The sequence below is a fragment of the Delphinapterus leucas genome, chromosome 9, assembly GCF_059928025.1.
Source record: "Delphinapterus leucas isolate spDelLeu-1000000601 "Yukka" chromosome 9, BTC_Dleu_Yukka2, whole genome shotgun sequence".
In the NCBI taxonomy this organism is placed as follows: domain Eukaryota; kingdom Metazoa; phylum Chordata; class Mammalia; order Artiodactyla; family Monodontidae; genus Delphinapterus; species Delphinapterus leucas.
Window position 1 is genome coordinate 69282436 of NC_143137.1, and position 20232 is coordinate 69302667.

The 20232-nt window shown below is 38.4% G+C and overlaps 1 protein-coding gene across 1 annotated transcript in view; it reads left to right on the forward strand.

Moving 5' to 3' along the window:
* TSPAN13 (tetraspanin 13) overlaps positions 1-6667 on the forward strand; it is a 61975-nt gene extending 55308 nt beyond the window's left edge. The window contains exon 6 of the mRNA XM_022587538.3: positions 1-6667. This exon is cut by the window's left edge and continues 22360 nt beyond it. The gene's annotated coding sequence lies outside the window, so the exon portion shown is untranslated.
* Positions 6668-20232: the final 13565 nt, after the last annotated feature.

Consider the following 20232-nt stretch of genomic DNA (forward strand, 5'->3'; position numbering starts at 1 on the left):
GACAGTGGTAAGTGAATACCAATGTAATATGGAAATAAATACATTACATATTAATATCATCATGGTAAATATAACACATAGTGTGCTGTTACATCATGTAATATAACACTTCAAAGTTTGTCAAGCTTTCTTGAACAAGAAAAAGTATACATTTTCATATTTTGTATACACAGTAGAAAACACACTTTACTGTTTAGCAAATGGGCTCAAAAAAAGTGCTTATGATTTTCTAATTTGACAAACGGTAATAAGTAACTTTCCAAGACCTCAGTTTTTTTGTGCATATAATTGAGTCTGTTTCTTGAAAGATGAAAAATAATCTGTGATCTGTGATCCCAGATTTGCTTTGATTCTGCTTGTGTGTATCTTTTATACCAATTGATTCCATTATTTTCTCCAAATGAAATAATTGCTTTCAAAAAACAGGGTTTGAGTAATTTTGGGGTTTTCAAAAAACTTCTATGATTGTTATTTAAAGAAATACAATCGCTTTCAGGAATTGATCTTCTGGGGACACTTTTTACTATCCAATTGTTATGTCTTATCCTTAAAGTTAGCTACCAGTGAGAGAATAACACGTACTTGTATTCTCAGTATTCTTCTGTTTGCCTGTGTTTTCCATATGACTCATTCTGTAATAACTATTCTCATAGTCCAGAGCAATAGGTCAGTCCTGAAAGCAAACAGAAAAGAAACCTGTCACATTTACTTTCTTCCTGATTTCTGTAAGACCTTGTCATCATTTCAAGGCTAAGCTGTGCTGTGTTCACCATATTACATTTTTTTCTAATCTGTGCTTATAGGAAAAGATACATTTGTTCATTATCAATAGGCTCTTAGACTCTGCACGATGTGGAAAAATGTGGTCCAGTTCAGTGAATATTTAAGACGTAATTTTAGAAGTGTATCAATTACAGTTACATCCGTTTTCTATTATTCCTATTTCATGTTGGGTTGCAAAATAAATGTCTCTTAACACAAGAAATTCTGCCAACAAATTACTATAAATGTTAAAGCATTTGGTGGATTTGGTAAATCTCCTGAGGCTATAAGGATGGTTTGAGGGATATTTGAATTTCCAGGGCACAAAATGCAGATATTCTATAAGAAGATTTCCATATGGGATCACTCAGGTCACTTTGTGAATTAGAATTAGCACCAGGATGCTTTTTGTTTTTTAAGCATCAAAATAGGAATAGGATTTTTTTTCAAATGAGTGCATGGACATCTTTTTATGACTTAAAGTTTAGTCTTACCTGTTTCATTTCACTAGCCCCACTCAGGCTCATTTTATACTGGTCTTAAATGAAGATCTTCACTTCTTCACAGTTCTTTCAAACGAGCTTTAGGTAACATGTCCAAAATATGTATCATTTATATCTCGGATTTGTTTAGAAAACTGGAATCAATGAATTTCTGAAGATGGGGAAAGAAAATAAAACAGAGCTATGAAAATATTTAAAATTTCTAAAATCATACATTTTAGTGTATGTCTTAAATTGTTATTAACTCTGGCTGTGATTTCTGTAGTTTTATTATAGTGCTCAATTATTAAGCACGATACCCTTAAGATGTAATTGGCCACTCATGTTCTATATCCTCTTTATTCCTTGTTGTAAATTGGTTTCTGTTGTTAAACCACTTTCCTTGTAGCACCATTTGTCAACTTTTATCATAAGTTTTTCCTGCATAATTTTGCCTATTAGAGTCATTTAGATAGCTCAGTGCTACTGGACGATGGAGAAGTGGTTAAAAGGGCCTAAAATGATTGCTTTGGGATTTCTAAACTAACACATGAATTTTAATGGAGACTTTTTTCCTACAAAATTACTCTCAAAAATTTCACAAATGAAATTTTTATTCCTGGTGGTTTTGGGTGTTACTTTTGTACCTATTTCAAACGGTATACGTTACTGAATTTTGGCAAAGCTGCCTCCCTTTGTTGACTAACTACATGTACTGAGCTAGAATGAACCAGAGACCATGTATGAAATAACATAATATTTATTCTGTCACATGTGATCCAAGAAAGATTAAACTTCAAAAACGAATCCCCAAAGCATCTCAGAAACAAGAGTACACCCCCTGAGATCTTGTCGCTCGGAAACACTGCAGGTTTCGGTGGAACGAAAGATAGATCTAGTTCACAATTTTTTAAAATAACAGCTTTCACAGGGGAGTTTTACACACCTTCTCGGATTCTGACTTTGTGGCCATTTTTCCTTTTACAAGGCACTCTGGAGGCACATTTCAGGTTAGGTAATAACACCACACAGATTTATTAAGCTCAGAAGAAGGACGTTACCAATGGGAAAGTGGAGCCCAGGAGGCCAGTTGGTGCTTGCTAATTGCTAGAATTCTGGAGTGCTGGATAAGTGCAGAGAGTTTTATATTTTATTTCCAACCACAGGTCAGCGCCAAAGATATGGCCACAAAAATGCTTTGTTGAGTCTATCTTGTTATCTGAAATCCAAGAAAGAAGTAGTTCCAGGGTCATACTTGTACTCAGTGCTTAATGCAAGAGGAGAAGAAATGAAATAGTGCTTCCTGCACCTAATGACATGACCCGGAAGACCCTTTGCCCCTTTTTATACCTTCAGCATCTGTCTCAGCAGCTAGACTTGCTACCCTTAAAGTGTCTCTTCCAAGGATGCCTGTGTATTCACTAGGCAGAGCGCTATATTATGACAAGAAGTTGTGTAAATCAGAACTGAGTCAGGATTCTCCTATCTTGTTCTTGTGTTAGCATAATGCCACTGGGGCTTTCAAGAGAAATATTGTGTCTTCTTATTGCTAGAACTGGGGCAGGGTGCTGTCCTTTTGATATCCTGGGGAAGTTTCCCTTTTATAGAATGTAAATGCAATCATTCCAAGTCCTCCCAGAGAGCACCTTTCCCAACCCCATTTCATAGAACTGGGATGCTCTGATCATTATTAATGGTTTTGTTTTTCATTTCTAGAAGTTTTATTACATTCTTTCTTGATCCACCTGTTTATTTTTATAGCATTCTACCCTTATTATTTCTTTCCTTTTAACCATTTCTTTAATACTAATTTGATTGCCAGTGCTAAACAAACCTACTTGGTTTGCTTGTTGACTCTTCTTGGGGGGGGCGCATTTTGTTTGCAATGGTCTATACATTTTATTTTTGAAATCATCTCTCCTAGGGGTTATTTTTCTGTAGGAGTCCAGTGTGCTGGGTCGTATACAAGTTTTTAGAGAGGATTTTTGAATTTGTATCCGGCAGGTACCTGAGTGGTATCTCTGATCCGGGACCATTTTTACGTTACTTGCTTTCCTCTAGAAGATTCCAGCACAATGAGGATGGTGTAAACTTCATTTCCACACCCACACATAGGACAGGTGTAGAATTTTCTTTTTTTTTTTTTACACGACCAGGTTTCTTTTCTTTGGATTTTCTGTACCAGGTCTCTGCATAAAAATTGATTTCCTGTGTTTCTTGGCCACAGGGTGGAATTTTCTAAACCCTTTTCCCCAGGGCCCTCGTTTCAGCAGAGTTCTCCGTTTTAGCTCTCTACCTTGCACCAAAATCACATTTCCTAAACCCATTTGGCCCTTCTGAATGCTCCTGGAACTCTCAGTTGGAGATGATAGGATATAAAGGCAACCCCGTCTCCTGCAATCTTCAGGTCTGAGTTGATTTGTATTCATGCAAGCTCTTGTAATTCCTTTTCACTCAGTACTTGCTCCCTGGAAATGAGAATCAGCAGAAAGAGTGTTGTCTAAGTGGTGATTATTGCCATGGTGATGCGGGAGTGACTTTATTTAAGGTCCTGTTGGAGCTGGACTGGTGGAGCCAATATGGATTTTACTCATATTGATTGGTGAGAGGGAGACTAAGGAAGGGAAGTAGAGGAGGTGGGGACCTGGCAGCAAGCCTGGGGTGATTCGGGTGGTGATTAAAACTGTGCTGGCAGCAGATGGGTACCCAGACAGAGGCCTGATTAGGGGTGGGTAGAACAACAATGCCATCTAATTCTTTCCGGAGAGGTTGGAAAAGGGCTCTGTTTCCTGCTTTTATGTATTTATCCTCAGAGTGAGAAGTGATAGCATTCAGAATATGTGTGCCCCTGCGTAAACATCTAAGAAAAGAAGCTGATGGGACAAGGGGTGAATTAGAGTACCGTGTACTTCCCAGGATGTGCCATCTTTATTCCAAGAACACTGAGTGTTTAATATTAACCATGTTCTTAATATTGTGTATCTAATATACTATCCAAGTGTGTGTGTGTGTGTGTGTGCATACGTGTATACACATAAATGTATACATATATAATATGTATCTATACATGTGTGTATATATCTACATATCTGTATCTATTTGTATATCTCTATATATGCACGAACGAGGTGGTTAAGTATCTTTGGTGGTAATGAAGCTTTAGTAAAGGTGAAGGAAGCTTCATTCCATCAAAAAATAATTGTGACTTGCTACCATTTCCAGGCACAGGAAATTCAGCAGTGACTAAAACAGAGAAAAATTCCTAGCCTTGTGAAATTTACATTCTAGTGCAGAAAGGCAGACAATAAATAAAATAATTTAGCAAAACATAAAGCTTGTTAGATGGAGATAAGTAGGATGAAGGAAAATAAAGCCAGTGAGGGGACATGGAGTGTTGGTGGAGGGCTCCTGTAATTTAAATAGGATGCTGACGGAAGAGATATTGTTTGGGAGGGAAAACTTACTGGTAATTTTTAAAACATAAGGATATAGCAACTGTGAAAACTGGTCTTGTGTCGAGCTGTGGTCATCCATGCCCTGCTTAGACTGGACGGTCTGCAGCACTGCTGGACAGTATGATGCAGTGATAAGAGCATGGGCCACAAAGACAGCACCTGGCTTTGAATCTCAGTTACTAGTTGAAGGACCTTAAGTAAATTTCTTAATCTCTCTGTAGCTCTGCTTTCTTATGGGTAAACTACGGATAAAATAGTAGCTACTGCACAGGGTGTTTTAGAAGAAATGAGTTCACATTTTAACGTACTAAGAACAGCAATACAGGGCTGGGACACAACAAGCCCTCTGCAAATGTTATGTATTACCCTAAGCAACAAATTCATTCCCCTCTTCTAGCCATTCCTTCTCTCTAGCACACTATCTTTATTGACAACTTCTACTTGCTTAAACAAATAACACAACTTCCTGCACCTTAAGAACAATCTGGAGGCTGTAAGAGAGAAACATATGGGCGAAACCTCTAAACCCTGGGAAAAAAGTTCTTAATTCCCCCAAATGTTAAGTGCTACAGAAATTTCTGGATTCCTGTAGCTTCTAGAATTTAACTTTTATGGATGTTACTTAACTGTCTTTTGGTCTATCTTTGTTTATAGCAGATATTTTAGTAAATAAAAAATGATTACAAGCAAGAATATGTATGTGTATATAAATAATATTCTCTGTGCCTTCAAGTCATTTGTAAATTAGAACTTAATTTTTATCTCACCTGCATCTGTAGAGGATTTTTGGAGCCTGTCTTAGAATTTGTAATGTACAACATAAAAGGAAGCTAAGAATGTGTGATTGGCTCAGAAGCTATGGTACTATTGTAGACTTGTCCACTTCCACTACATCTGTAATATGAGAATCACTAAACTGTCTGTGAATAAGCTGATTCAATGCATGCTTGAGTTTGCAAAAAATGCCACCCTTTGTAGTAGTACAGCTGCTATCAAATAAAATTTGGTCCAGAGTTTGCATAATGGAGCTTATGATTGAGGGAGGACAAAACACAAAAATAGTTAGCAAAAATTGGCAGAAATTTATGGTTTCCTACAAGAAGTGTGTGTGTGTGTGTGTGTGTGTGTGTGTGTGTGTGTATTTCAAAGCATAGCATCAATATATGAAAATCAAGGGAGTCTAAAATATTTTGCAGGAATCTCTGAAAGATCCTGTGGTGGGAGAAAAAAAGTAGGCAGCCCCAGTCTCAATCAGAACAACTCTCATTTTGTGTGCTTACACAGTAGGCTTCCAAGTAAAAATTTCTTTAGAGCAAAATGATTTTAGGGACAAAATATTTGAAAGCCACTGGTGTAGACCAGGCTTTTCATTGCCACTCTATTTCGTCCACCACTGAATGGTCAGCACCTAGCACGGTACCTGGAACCCAGAAGAAATTCAGTAAATATGTAGTGAGTGACTGAGGGGAGATGGGAACATGCACACCAGCCATTTGTTGGGAGACTCATATGGTTCAAGCCGGGCTTTTAAGCAAGATGAATAATCTGTTATACTGTTTTGAAAGGGGAGAGAAGGTAGTGGAGAAGACGGAGACTGTAGATGAGGCTTTAATGACGGCTTCAGTTGGGTTCAGTGACACTGGGTTGTGCCAGTGGAAATGAAGAGCAGAGGACAGGGGAGGTAGAACAGACTGGGCTGGCATCCAATTTGGTGTGAAAATGGAGGAGAAGGATTTTACTATCAGAGTTTTCGAGCCTTAAAAAGCTAAGAGAGGGGCTTCCCTGGTGGCGCAGTGGTTGGGGGTCCGCCTGCCGATGCAGGGGACACGGGTTCGTGCCCCGGTCTGGGAAGATCCCACATGCCGCGCAGCAGCTGGGCCCGTGAGCCATGGCCGCTGAGCCTGCGTGTCCGGAGCCTGTGCTCCGCAACGGGAGAGGCCACAACAGTGAGAGGCCCGCGTACCGCAAAAAAAAAAAAAAAAAAAGCTAAGAGAAAGGCAATAAATATGGGCTGGGTGTATTGTGTCCAAGGAGTGGTGGAAAATAAAGACTGAAAACTGACAATGAGACCTGGCAACAAGGAAACCCTTGACTAAATCTTTGAAAGAACAATTTCTTTTATAGGAACTTGCTTATATTTGCTCTGTGCAGTTCAAAGACTCAGACCGGGGAGCTCAGCCACATCCTGGTTTCCAGGACAAATCCTGGCCTCAAATGGGAGGGAAAAGGGAGACTTAGCTGAGCACACTGACACTCAGAATCAAGTCACGTTGCTTTTGTTGGTCTCTAATCTTGTGTCCTCACTGATCACTGGACTTGTGCGTCATCCCTAACACATCGTTTCAGCAGGTTACCTTGATTCTGCTATATGGATTTCTGTGTTATTTTCTATCTTTAAATCTTCATCTAGGTGCCTTTGCCTAAGGTTCACCTCCTGCCTCGATTGCCCTGACCCCCAAAACAGGGCATCAGCCTCGCTCTTCTAGTCTCATCCTGGAACTGGCCTTTGGTAACTGGGGCTTGGCGCTCTGCTCAGCGAATCCCCTCGTGCTGGCTGTTGCAATCGTTGAACATGGCCTGTTGCTGAGTATTTGCATGCTGTGTTTATTTGTTAGGGCATCCTGGTCTTCCACGATAGAACTCTGTTCTGGAAGTGTTTGACTGAACTTAACTGCCACTTCCAGGTAATGTTTTCTGCCTGGCAGACTGGATTTTTACTAAAACTAACATTAGAATCTGAGCCTGCAATGGTTCCTAGCTCCAGTGGGTCTGTTTCCAGGATCTATGGTCCCTTACTTCATGTCCTACCTGCTGTATTGAACTGGATCATTCCTCAAAGTCACCAAGCTCTTTCTTGCTTCAGGTCTTTTTAGATCTGATTGCTCTAATCTAAAGGGTCATCCTACATTCTTCATAGAACAACTGGCTATTTTTTGCCACCGTTTCAGAAAAGCCTTTCTGACCATGGTACCCAAGTAGGTAGGCTTCCCTTGCTGTCACCAGCTGTCACCTGTTCATCTCTTTTACGGCGTGCCTTGTTATTTCCAAGTATTTTTTATTTGTTTACCTGTTACTTAGCTGTCTTCCCTGCTAGATTGTAAAATCCAAGTCACCATTGTATTTCTAGCACCAAGTACAGTGCATGCTCCGAAAGTATTTGCTGAATGAATAAATGTGCCCTGTATATGACGTAAAAGTAGATCATTGAAAGCAAAAGCCAGATTTTAGGGTTTTGGTATATGATTGGACAGAGGATAATTTGTGGAAAACCAAATACTGATAACTCAAGAAATTAGGATCAAGAGCGGGGTTTGTAATTTGAGGTAATAACAGGGCTGATGAAGGTTTACTTTAAAATGAAGGCCATCTGAGTTTGTTAGAGATAACAGGAAAAGGGTCCCATAGGGCTAGAGGAATTGAAGGAGAAAATAGTTTTGTCTGCTTAAGTGAAGTTGGGAATTGAAAAAGGAAAATATTCATTCATTCCTTCCTAAATGGTAAAAAATCCATTTCCCAAAAATCAAGGTAACTTGCAGAATCTATGTGTTGGGGAGGAAGCAGAAGTTGTGAATGGGCTAAGACTCAACAAAGGTGTATAAAGGAACTGTCAGATAGGAAGGGCCGAACTGAGGTCGGAGAACATGACTTTGAAGTATCCTCAGACAGCCAGGGTTTATGATATTTCTTTAGAAAAGCGAATTGCTGCACTAGAGAAGTTCACAGGACAGAGGCTGTGGACTTGCAATTCACTCTCGGCGATTTTCCCTATTTGCTTTTAACCTAAGGTTTTTCGTCACCTGTGGGTTTTTTTTTTTTTTCTCATTTTTGCAATTTCACGTTAGTCTGAAATAAGTTGATCGCATATTTTATGGGTAATTTAGCAGATAATTGGGATAAAGGGAAAGGATATGGAAGAGAGAGGAGGAAAAAAGCTTAGTAATATTTTTTATTGTATGGCACCAGATTCATATTTTATCTGAACGCTTTTTTTTTTTCTTGCTAAGCTTAAATTTTCTTTGCATGGTCGGTTATACTTAGGAGATAAAAGAAAAAACCCCCACAAAAACGGTCATTCAGCTTGAAGACTTGATCCTCACTTGACTGTTAAGTAGAGTATTGTTGGCTACCCTTAATAAAGTGCATGTGCCTTGGGGCCTCAGCTTCTTCATTTCTATACAGAATGGGGTAGTAATGAACTCCTTTGGGTTGCTAGGAGGAAAATAAACAGTCAGATCGGAAAGGATTGGCTAAATATTAAATGCTATACAAATACCTTTGGTACTGCTATTGAGGAAGGATGCATGACCTTTTAGATAAAGCTTATTAAATTTCTAAGGGAAGAAAATGAAGGAATAACAAAGCAGGCATTGCAGTTGGAAATCAGTCCCCTGATACTTTACTGATAAGTAGACTGGTTTTCAGTCATACTTTCCTTTTGAGGAAATGCAAACACTTTAGTAATATGGGCTTGCAAATAGTCCTAGTCTCATGAAGCAGGGGGCCATTTTTACGAAGAAGGAAGCTTGAGCAAGGAGTATATGTGACTTGATAAGGATCAGCAATATGGCAGGAGAGAGGGGAAATTTACATCAGCACCTGCTTCTGTAGGTAGTGAGTCACATACCCCACAATTCAACCAGAGTTGCACCAAGAACAGCTACTATACCTAGTAGGTGCTCAATAAAGGTTTGTTGCTTGACTGAATGTTGTTTCCAGAATGTCCTACTGAACAACCACCGGTCTGCTAATCAGTATGAAATATGCTCTGATTTCCTCTGCAGCAACAGATTTGTTCATGACTCTGGGTTTCTTGTGGGTTTTAGGACTGTAATTCCGTGGTTACATCCCACAAACACAGTAAGCAGTGACCTAAGTGGAGTGGCAAACAGTCCCCTTCCTGAGTGCCACACGTTACCACTTGCCCAATACTTTTATATTCATTTTCTCTTGATTCCATGAGGTAAGGAGTGTAGGCACTTCTTCCACTCTTCTGAAGGGGAAACTGAAGCCTCAGAGGTTATGCCCTGGCCTAATGTGTTATGATTAGTACTTTGCTAGAAATTAGTTTGACCAGAAATGAGGTCTCCTGGTTCATAGCCCCATGTTTTGTTTTGTTTTTTTTTTTTTCTTTTCTTTTTCCTAAAAAGATCCTGTGGTAAAAACAAATGAATACGTAAATAAAATTTGAGGGTCAATCCTTTCATGAAACTTTGGATTAAAACACCGAGAGCTTTTGTTAAATAAAAATAAATTGCCTAGAAGAGGTCTATCATTAATACTCACAGAATATTATATCATAATAGCCAGAAAAATAGGAATCGCAAATACTCCCTCTGTGCCAGACAGTCTCAAAGTGCTTTACAGATATTAACTAATTTAGTCCTCACAATGACTCTATGAGGTAGGCACCACAAACATTCCTTACTCTCAGATCTATTTAGTTAGTGAGTATGGATAGCAAAGTTGGAAAACGAGTGATATTATACTGTCCAAATCAATTTGATTCCTGATTTTCAGACAGCAAGTAGTAGAAGTTTCAATAACAAGGGACTTATTCAGTTCCTAAATTTAAATAACAAGGATATTTATACTATTATATCTGTTCTATACTAGAGGAAACTGAGGCCAGGGAAAATTAAGTAACCTGCCCAAGGCCACCCAGCTCGCAAACTGTGGAAGCTGAACCTAGGACTTGAATCCAGACAGTCTGGCTGCCAATTCATTTCTTATTTACTATAATACACTGTCTTTCACTAGGACCCCCAACTGTGCCCCAGAAAGTTTAGGACCCTAAGTTTTGAATAGAAAAGAGAAGGACACAGTGAGAACATGGGATGTTAGAATATGGGTGATGGGGGGTGGGAAAGAGAGCAGCTCTGGGGATACAGGTGGGGGACTTTAGGCCAAATGACATCCACTTACCTATGGTTTTACTTTAAAAACTGGGAAGCAAAAACATGACTTGTCTCTAAAATATCTGATGCCCAGAACCCTATTTATCTTAATGTGATCAGAAAAGTGATGAACCCAGCTGGAATCAGTGTTAGCTCCCCTGGCTTCTTTCTATGTGCCTGTGTGGAGTTCCAGGTCTGAGGCACATACTGAATAAGTTCTGCTTCATTCAGCAAGTTGTACACGAAAAAAAAAATTTGTTAGTGCTCTGTTTCCTAATGCTACTCACCGGGCATTATTGCCAAGAGATGTTCTCTAGGAAAATAGTTTTAGAGTCACATAGGCTTAGAAATCACCGCATTAAAGAGTGCCCATGGAGTATTGCATATTAGCATATTAAAGGCTTTAAGAAGTTCTGCAGGAATGAAGTCTGTTTAATTTTGCTTAACCAAACATTTTTTCAGACTATTTGATCAAAAGAAATTTGGAAGGCGTTTCATTGTTGTTGTTATTTGCATAATATCTATTAATATTCCAGGGAACAAACTTTAGAAAATCTTGATTTAAGGTAAAAAGAAAAATCTTTCACCGAGACTGATATGTTTTAGAATCAGACTGCTGCTTAGTTGATATGACAATGTGCAGCCTATTTCTAGGAAGATAGAGCTACTTATTCATTTCCATGGCAACATACTTCTGTGTACACAAAGTTCTTTTATGTACATCATGTCGTTTGACTCTTAAAACCACTGTTAGAGAAAGTAGGGTAGCTAAACGTATCCCACTTGACATAAGAATGTGGCTCAAAAATGTAGTGTCACTCCAACTCCTCAGGCACCCAGAGCTATGCTGATGGCCGTCACTTTTTTCACAAATGTGTTGAATCACTTGGGCTTTGAATTTTATTTTTCATCAGGGTGAATGCTTGCTGTTGATCTATGGTCATCCTTTGTGGTGGTTGCCATTAATGGTCAAGGGGAAACATCTGGCTGATGTGGAAAGGGAAGTTTATGGCTATGGAACCGAAAATAGAAAAATAAAGTTCTATGAGAAAACAGAGGTAGTATTGTGTGTTCTAGACAGTTGAAATAACTAAACAACACTAAAGCACTAAAAAACTATAAAGACTGGTCATTGTGAAGTTGTATTAACTTTCACAAAAATTACTGGATATGGAGTAATAACCCAGAAGCCAATGAATTTATAAATATCACGTTTTCAAACTATCAGGACTAGAGTTTGTCTCTTGAATATTTTCAGTAGGATCATGGATTTTACATTTGAGAATGATTTTAGAGATCAGTTACTCCAGATTCCTTATTTTACAAATGGGAAATAGCCTCAGAAAAGTTAAGGGGCAGACCAGACACTCACTGCTTTAGCACAAGATTGGACAAGATCCCCAGTTGTTTCACTCTTTAAGAAAAGGTTTCCTGTTACAGTGAAGGACAGTGGGGGAAATTTCCAGGGCCAGATCTGAATTGCTTTTGACATGCAAATATATTAAGAACCCTCAAGAAAAAATAGAAACCCAGCCACTGTGTCAGAATCTGATTCACCCCTTCAGTGGTCCCCTTACATCCAGTAGCATTTAGATACTTGCTATCCTACAATTTCTAGAATTCCCATACATGACTGTTTCCTGCCTAAATAGGATTTAGGAAGTTCCTCCTTGTGTGAGAACCTATCAGGGTAGTTTGATGCCTTCCTCTCTTGCTTATAGTGGCCATAAGGATTTTCCTCTTGTTCCCTGTTTATTGGGTGTTCATAGATTCAGTCTACTCTCTTGGCTACATGCCCTATTTACTTTGTGTTATCTTGGGATTATAATTCCTGTTAGCAATTATTTTCTCTCCTAAACTCAGAATTCCTCCTGGTATCTCCTCCTAATGAGAACACTATGAAGTAGTGAAAAAACATTCTTACAATAAAATTCTCTGTTCAGTCACAGATTGAATATTGAGTAGAGACAGATTCAAGTTTATCTTTTGGCCCATACACTTGTAAATGAGATCTGTCTTCTTGGGCTTGTTTAAAGGATTAATGGTAATTTATACAAGATGCCTGGTATGTTTGAGGTGCCCAGTAAATAGAAGACACCAATATTTTTTTTTTGAATTTTTGAATTTTATTTATTTTTTTATACAGCAGGTTCTTATTAGTTATCCATTTTATACATATTAGTGTATATATTTCAATCCCCATCTCCCAATTCATCGAAGACACCAGTATTGTTGTTAATATTAGATGCAGGGCTGCCTCTTTGAAAAGGCTTGCTGATACCTTATATCAAAATGCAGTACCGTAAAAGCTATTCTGTTTGGGGAGGAGGGACAGGGGTACAATTCAATGCAGTCCAAGTGCCCTTATTTCTTGTGATTTTGCTTGACCTATTGACTCTCGAGGAAAAACAAGACTCCTGCCCTTCAAACAATCAGCGCTGAGTATTATTTTTCTCGATACAACTTTTAATTAATACTGAATCCAACACTGTAGTGGTTATTAGTGGGGCCCACAGTGTATAGACCCATGTGTTATGATCACTAGTCACAGGAGAGGGAGGTTGAAGCTGGGGTACAGCTTGTACTGATGAAGGAGATGATAGCTACCAGCATATTTTCCCCAAACCTAGGCAGAATAAGATCTTTTTCCTGTCTTCCTGTCGTTTACTTGACCATTTTTAGAATTCCATTTTGAATCATCTAAAGTATTTCTGAATGCATCTCTTTGTATGTATTTTCTAGTTACTTTAGGTATTATGTTACACATACATAAATTAACTCAGTTTACTGGCATCAACATTTACCAATTTGAGTGAAGGGTAGAAACTTTACCTCCCTTTAAGTTGCTTTATCTTCCCCTTTTTTATAATAAAATAGTTTTAAATATTTCCATTACGTATCTTGAGCACTGCATGATACATTATAATTTTTGCTTCAGGCATCAAGTATAATCTGGAAAACTCAAGAGGAGAAGGCACATGTATTGTATTTGTCCATATTCTTACTCCTTATCTTGTTTTTCCTTCTTTTTTGAGGTTCCCAGATTCCTTCTTTTAAAATTAACATTCTGTTTCAAGGATTTTCTTTAGCCATTCTTTTAGGTAATTTCCCAATACATAGGTAATATATATAGGTAATGTGTTGTTTCACTCTCTGTTTACAAGACTTTGCCTTTAGTTTTCAGATGTTTGATTATCATAAGTCTCGGTGTGGATATCTGTGAGTTTATTCTATTTGGATTCTGTAGGTTTATGTCTATTGCCAAGCTTGGAATTTGTCAGCCATTGTTTTTTTCAATGACTTTCAATCCCAACATCCTTTTCCTTTCCTTCCAAGATGCCAATGGCATAAATGTTAAATCCTTTGCTATAGTCCTATGCTGAGACTGTTATAGTCCCTGAGTCTATGCTCTTTTTTTAAAGTATGTTTATCCTCTGTTGTTCAGATTGTGATTTTTTCACTTTTGTCTTCAAGTTCGTTGACTCTCTGTTCTCTCCATTCTGCTATTGAGTCCGTCCATTGAGTTAAAAAATGCAGTTATTATATTTTTCCATTTAAATATTTCCATTTGGTTCTTCTTTATATCTTCAATTTTTTTGCTGAGACTTTCTATTTTTTTCATTGTCTTCAAGTACGTTTGTAATTGCTCATTGAAACATCTGTATAAGGGCTGTTTTAAAGTACTTGTCAGATAGTTCCAACATTGGTGTCATCTCAGTGTTGACATCTAATGATTATCTTTTTTCATTCAAGTTGAGATTTTCTTGGTTCTTGGTATGATGAGTTTTTAAATTTTTCTAATGGGTCCTGGATATTTTTGGGCATTATGTTGAGATTCTGGATGTTGTTTAAATCTTCTGTTTTATCACTGACACCTCTGATACCATACTGATGAGGGAACTGGGGAGCCATCTCATTACTGCACAGTGGTGATGGAAATTCAGGTTCCCCATTGAACCTCTGTTGACAGAACAGGTGGGAGTGAGTGCCTTGTTACTGCTAGATGCAGTAGGACTTCTGACTCCCCACTAGGCCTCCAATGACTCCGTCTTGCCTGGGAGAGGAAGGGGTGCCTCATTACTCCTCCCTACGCAGCATTTACTAACAACACAGGGGTGGAGAGATGGTGTCATTGCTCTCCTTAACACCATCACAACTGAGAGAGGTGTCATATTATCACCAAATGGTGGTGGAAGTCTTTGCTATCTGCTTGGGCTTTGCTCACATGGGTGATGGTGAAGCTATAACTGAATAGAACAGGCTGGCAGGAAATATGTCTACTAATAACAAGTGAGTAAAGTATTCCCTGTTTTTACACTTGGATTGTTGCAATAAAGAATTCTAAATATATGAACATTAGGATGGGATTCAGTTCCATTTGTTTGACACATGGTTCTTTGTAGCTCATAATGGTAATACTGAATAAATATTTATTGAATGAATAATTATCAATTATTAGACCCTTGTGAAGCCTTAAGCTAGGTACTTTGCTACATTATCCCTCTTCCTTACAACAGTATGTCAAGTGGGTATTATTACTACAATTCTGTACTTAAAGAAACAGAGGTTTTGAGACAAATTAGGTGACTTGTCTAAACTAATGTAGGTTAAAAAGATGGCTGAATTAGGATTTGAGTCCGGCACCACTCAAAGCCTGGGTGCTTGACCACAAGCCAAGGAGTGCTGAAGGGGGCCTGCCTGCTTGGGTGTGAGGATGAGCCAAACAGTGAGCAGAGGCACCCTGTTAATTGTCCTTCATTGGAGCCAAGAATCACATTATGTTGTTAATTAATACCTGCCAGTTGAGTCACTTAGGAAGGTACTTCAAGTTTGCCCTTTTAAGGGAGGGTGGTGGTTTTTCTTGATGCTGAGACCCAAAGACATTTGCCGCAAGTTTACCTTGGTTAGTTAGTTCCCTCTGGAAAGCCATAGGGTAGCCTCATGATTCCTGAGGAGAGGGAATTATTATTATATACCATTATTTCTGTCCAGCCCCTTTTTGTTCTTTTAATCCAAATCTTTGCCATTGATGAGTCTGAGTTTCTAGGTACAGCAGAGGGAAAAGAAAGTTAACTTTGGGTTCAACTTTTTTTATAATGCAACTGTATCAATGGTAAGTACCACTTTGGAACAGTGCCTTTTGTGTTGCCATAAAGTTGTACAGTCAATTATCATTAATTGAGACTTTATGATAATGGATATCCGGCTGGTTTGACGTTAAACTTTGATATGCCTTTGGAAATGTGAGTCTGTGCCAAAAAATAGTGTAAATAAGATTTCAAGTGGGAATATTTACCTATTTAAGACAATAAACTAATTAAAAACTGAGCAGTTTAACATAAAACCTACTAAAAGTAAATTGAAATAAATGCTTCTTATGCAGTTTGTCTTATACATTTAAAACAGACCACTTTTATCCATTCACTGATGCTTTATTAAAGGCCAGATCCAGTTACTGCCTAAACTTGAAAATAAACTACTTCTCTCTAACTAGTCTATTTTATATTGTTCACTACAGTGTGAATGAGGTATTCATTGAGGATATGGGGGGAGTTCCCCAGTTCTGTTAACCAATTTAACAATCTATCCCAAACTAGAGACTAATGGTGTTGATGGGTTTCTGTGAGGCTTGGAGAGCTCTGAAGGTAACAAACAAAACAACACCAAAAGCTACCTGTAGTGAATGGATTGGAAGGCTTGGGAGTATTTCTATTTATTTATTTGTTTGTGCTTATTTTTTTTTACAGTAGGTCCTTGTTGGTTATCTGTTTTAAATATAGCAGTGTGTATATGTCAATCCCAAATTCCCAATCTATCCCTCCCTCCCACCCTTCCCCCCGGTAACCATAAGTTCATTCTCTAAGTCTGTGAGTCTGTTTCTGTTTTGTAAATAAGTTCATCTTCATCATTTTTTTAAGATTCTGCATATAAGTGATATCATATGATATTTGTCTTTCTCTGTCTGACTTACTTCACTTAGTATAATAATCTCCAGGTCCATCCATGTTGCTGCAAATGGCATTATTTCATTCTTTTTAAAGGCTGAGTAATATTCCATCACATATATGTGCCACACCTTCTTTATCCATTCCTCTGTCGATGGGCATTTAGGTTGCTTCCATGTCTTGGCTGTTGTAAACAGTGCTGCTGTGAACACTGGGGTGCATGTGTCGTTTTAAATTATGGTTTTCTCAGGGTATATTCCCAGTAGTGGGATTGTGGGGTCATATGGTAGCTCTACTTTTAGTTTTTTAAGGAACCTCCATTCTGTTCTCCATAGTGGCTGTACCAATTTACATTCCCACCAACAGTGTAGGAGGGTTCCCTTTTCTGGCTTGGGAGTATTTCTAACCCAAGAGGACCTTCCATATCCTTTAATGTATACAGTTCCTTCTGAAAAATCCTTAGCCTTCTATAAAGCTGTCCCCAGCAGATGAGGGTGGGTTTCTGCTAACTAGTTACCTTCCCCTCGGGTCCCACTTGTAGTTCCCAATCAAAGCTTGAGAAAAAGGGTCAAATTACATCCTACTCAATAATGGCTTTAAATCTAGATCCTTAGGTGCAAAAGAATAATGATGTTTACTTTCAAAAGAGAGTGTTTTTCCTATTTTTGAAGGTAAGTTGAAGATGGTAAAATGTAACCCTTTGAGGAGTCATCATTTATAGGAGGGTGAATGTTTATCCAATATCAGGGTCTGAAATTATTATCACTCCTTTTAGGGATGAGGTTACAGCAGCCAGTACATATATGTAGCCAGGAAGCACTGGATTGGTCTCTGGTTTTGTTCAAGCCCATCCAGCCTGAGTCAGATAACCTAGAGATGAATGAGAGATGATCTCCTCGTAATACCTTACTAGCTGCAGAAATATTTTAAACGCAGCTTTTCTCTAAATGATAATTCTCACTCTGTGGTGAAATGGTAAGAAACACACTCTTAATGAGTTATTCTGGATTTTTAGCCTAAAGCTTAAAAAATCAGGTTTCAGATACAGAAGCTTTTGAATAGGAAAGGAATTAAACCACCAGTAACTAGATTTAGGTAATATAGAAAAACACTTAAAAAACAAACAGGAAAGATGCCACTCCCTTTTCTGTTTCCTGACCCATTCCACTGTGTATGTGTGTGTGTGCATGTGTGAATTTAAAATTACTCATGTGCAATTAATAACTTGAGTGAATTTGGCATTTTATTATAAATGGTGATATGTAAACTGTTACTGGGAGAGGCCCTAACAAAGGGCTTTGTTTTTCTAAATAGTCAGAGCTAGCTTAGTATTTGTGGAAAGAATGTAGTTTAATACTCTTAATTTGCTTTTGCATTTTCTGCTAGGGCCTGCTAGGGCCGGTACATTGAGAGTTGTTCTCACTTTTTAATTTTTTAAAAAATAATTTTATTTATTTATTTAGTTTTGGCTGCGTTGGGTCTTCATTGCTGCGCACGGGCTTTCTCTTGTTGCAGCGAGCAAGGGCTACTCTTTGTTGCGGTGCGTGGTCTTCTCGTTAAAGTGGCTTCTCTTGTTGTGGAGCACGGGCTCTAGGCACACGGGCTTCAGTAGCTGTGGCATGTGGGCTCAGTAGTTGTGTCTCGCGGGCTTAGTTGGTCCGTGGCATGTGTGATCTTCCTGGACCAGGACTGAACCTGTGTCCCCTGCATTGGCAGGCAGGTTCCTAACCACTGCACCACCAGGGAGGTCCCACTTTTTAATTTAAGAATGAACATTTTCCCCTAACTTCTTCAGTAAGATTTTAGATAAATAGCTAACTTCATAAGAGAACTTGATGCACTACTTAGATGAAAGTATCAGTATTAGATTATCTTTTATAAAGTTCAGTTCTGTAATTTGTTTCGTGCTGTGACACATATTTGAAAAATACCCAGGATTCTTTTCGCCTCAAATAATAAACCACAATAAAATGCCTCTATTGCACTATCTCGAAAGAAATATTTCTAAATAAAAAAGTTTCAATAGCTCAATAAACTATTATCTGAGAGAAATCTGGAAAAGCATGTTAATCCAGACAATGAGAAAAAAGCAAATTTAACAACGTCCCTATGGAAAGTCCAGGTTACAGAATAAGAAGAATAAGGGAAAAAGTGGGTTTATGAGAATGAGCCTGTCATGTTGAAACTTCTGGAACAGCTTCCTGTTGATGTTTATTTTTTAATTGCAATAGTAAGCTCCAGAAATACTGATTTAACATCTATATTTATTTTTGTAGCTAATTAACACAGATCAACTCCAGATTTGTATTTCTATTACCCGTTTGTCCCTATTGATTTCTGGAACTACCTCTGAACGTTTACACTTTTTTGTTTCAAAATTTGTGTTTTGGCTCATTAAGAGATCTCCCTGAAGGTTTCTGCTTTCTGCCTGTTTGAAGTTAATTTATTTTTTCCTCTTGGTTCATACTCTTTGCAATTGTACTTAAAGTCAACTTAGGCCTTGTGTGATGGGGCCCCTGTCAAAGCATGTTGCTCTAAAGGCCCACTGGATCTTTTGCAGACTGGGGAACTTAAATGCCTTCTTCTTTAGAATTTTGCAGTCTATTCCAAATAAAAAGCTTTCTGTGGTACCTTGAACTCTATTCCCCTGTTTTCAATTCTGGCCAGCAGTGTCTGATTGGTGCTTTTAATTTAATGTCCTCAAGAAGTTAATTTTATAAACAAATCAGAAGCATTGTATAGTAGTTGAAAATGCCCAGAGTTAGGGATCAGGTAGAATAGGTCAAATTATTCAGTCTTTCTGAGCCTCAGCTTTCTTACCTGTAAAAGGGGGGCAATTATACTAACCTCATAATGTTGCAAAGTTCAGATATTAAGTAAATATTCTAGCAGAGTACTTTGTACATATATGCACTATAAAAGGCCACTATTTTTTAAATCATAAGAATTCTGCAGTTTAATCTTAAAACCCAACAGAAGTTTTATGAATAGAGCTGTTTTTGCTCACTCCCTTTTCTAGGTACATGCTAAGTCTACTGAATTTCTCCCTTTACCTAGTTTATGATGGGTTCTGAGTATCTGTATAGCTAACCACAACTTCATTTTTTCATTGTCTTTGCTCTGCTCAGTTTGAGAAGCACCTTGGACGACTTTTGTTGTAGTCTGCTTTCTTTCAAAGTACATGAGCCTAATAAACTTTTTTTTTTTTAAACCCCATATTTGTTTATTTATTTATTTTTGGCTGTGTTGGGTCTTCGTTTCTGTGCAAGGGCTTTCTCTAGTTGTGGCAAGCGGGGGCCACTCTTCATTGCGGTGCGCGGGCCTCTCACTGCTGTGGCCTCTCCCGTTGCGGAGCACAGGCTCCAGGTGCGCAGGCTCAGTAGTTGTGGCTCACGGGCCTAGTTGCTCTGCGACATGTGGGATCTTCCCGGACCAGGGCTCGAACCCGTGTCCCCTGCATTAGCAGGCAGATTCTCAACCACTGCACCACCAGGGAAGCCCCGAGCCTAATCAACTTTTGACAGTTCTCAATGAGTTTCTGTATTTAGGCAATGGCTATTTGACACTTTAAAATTAAGTGCCTCTCCAAAATGTTTTGCTGCACTGCTATGCCATAAGAGGTATTCATCCTTCAGGTTAACTTAAAAGTTTCTCTCTCTCTCTTTTACTCTCTCTCGCCCTCTCTAGAAGCTTG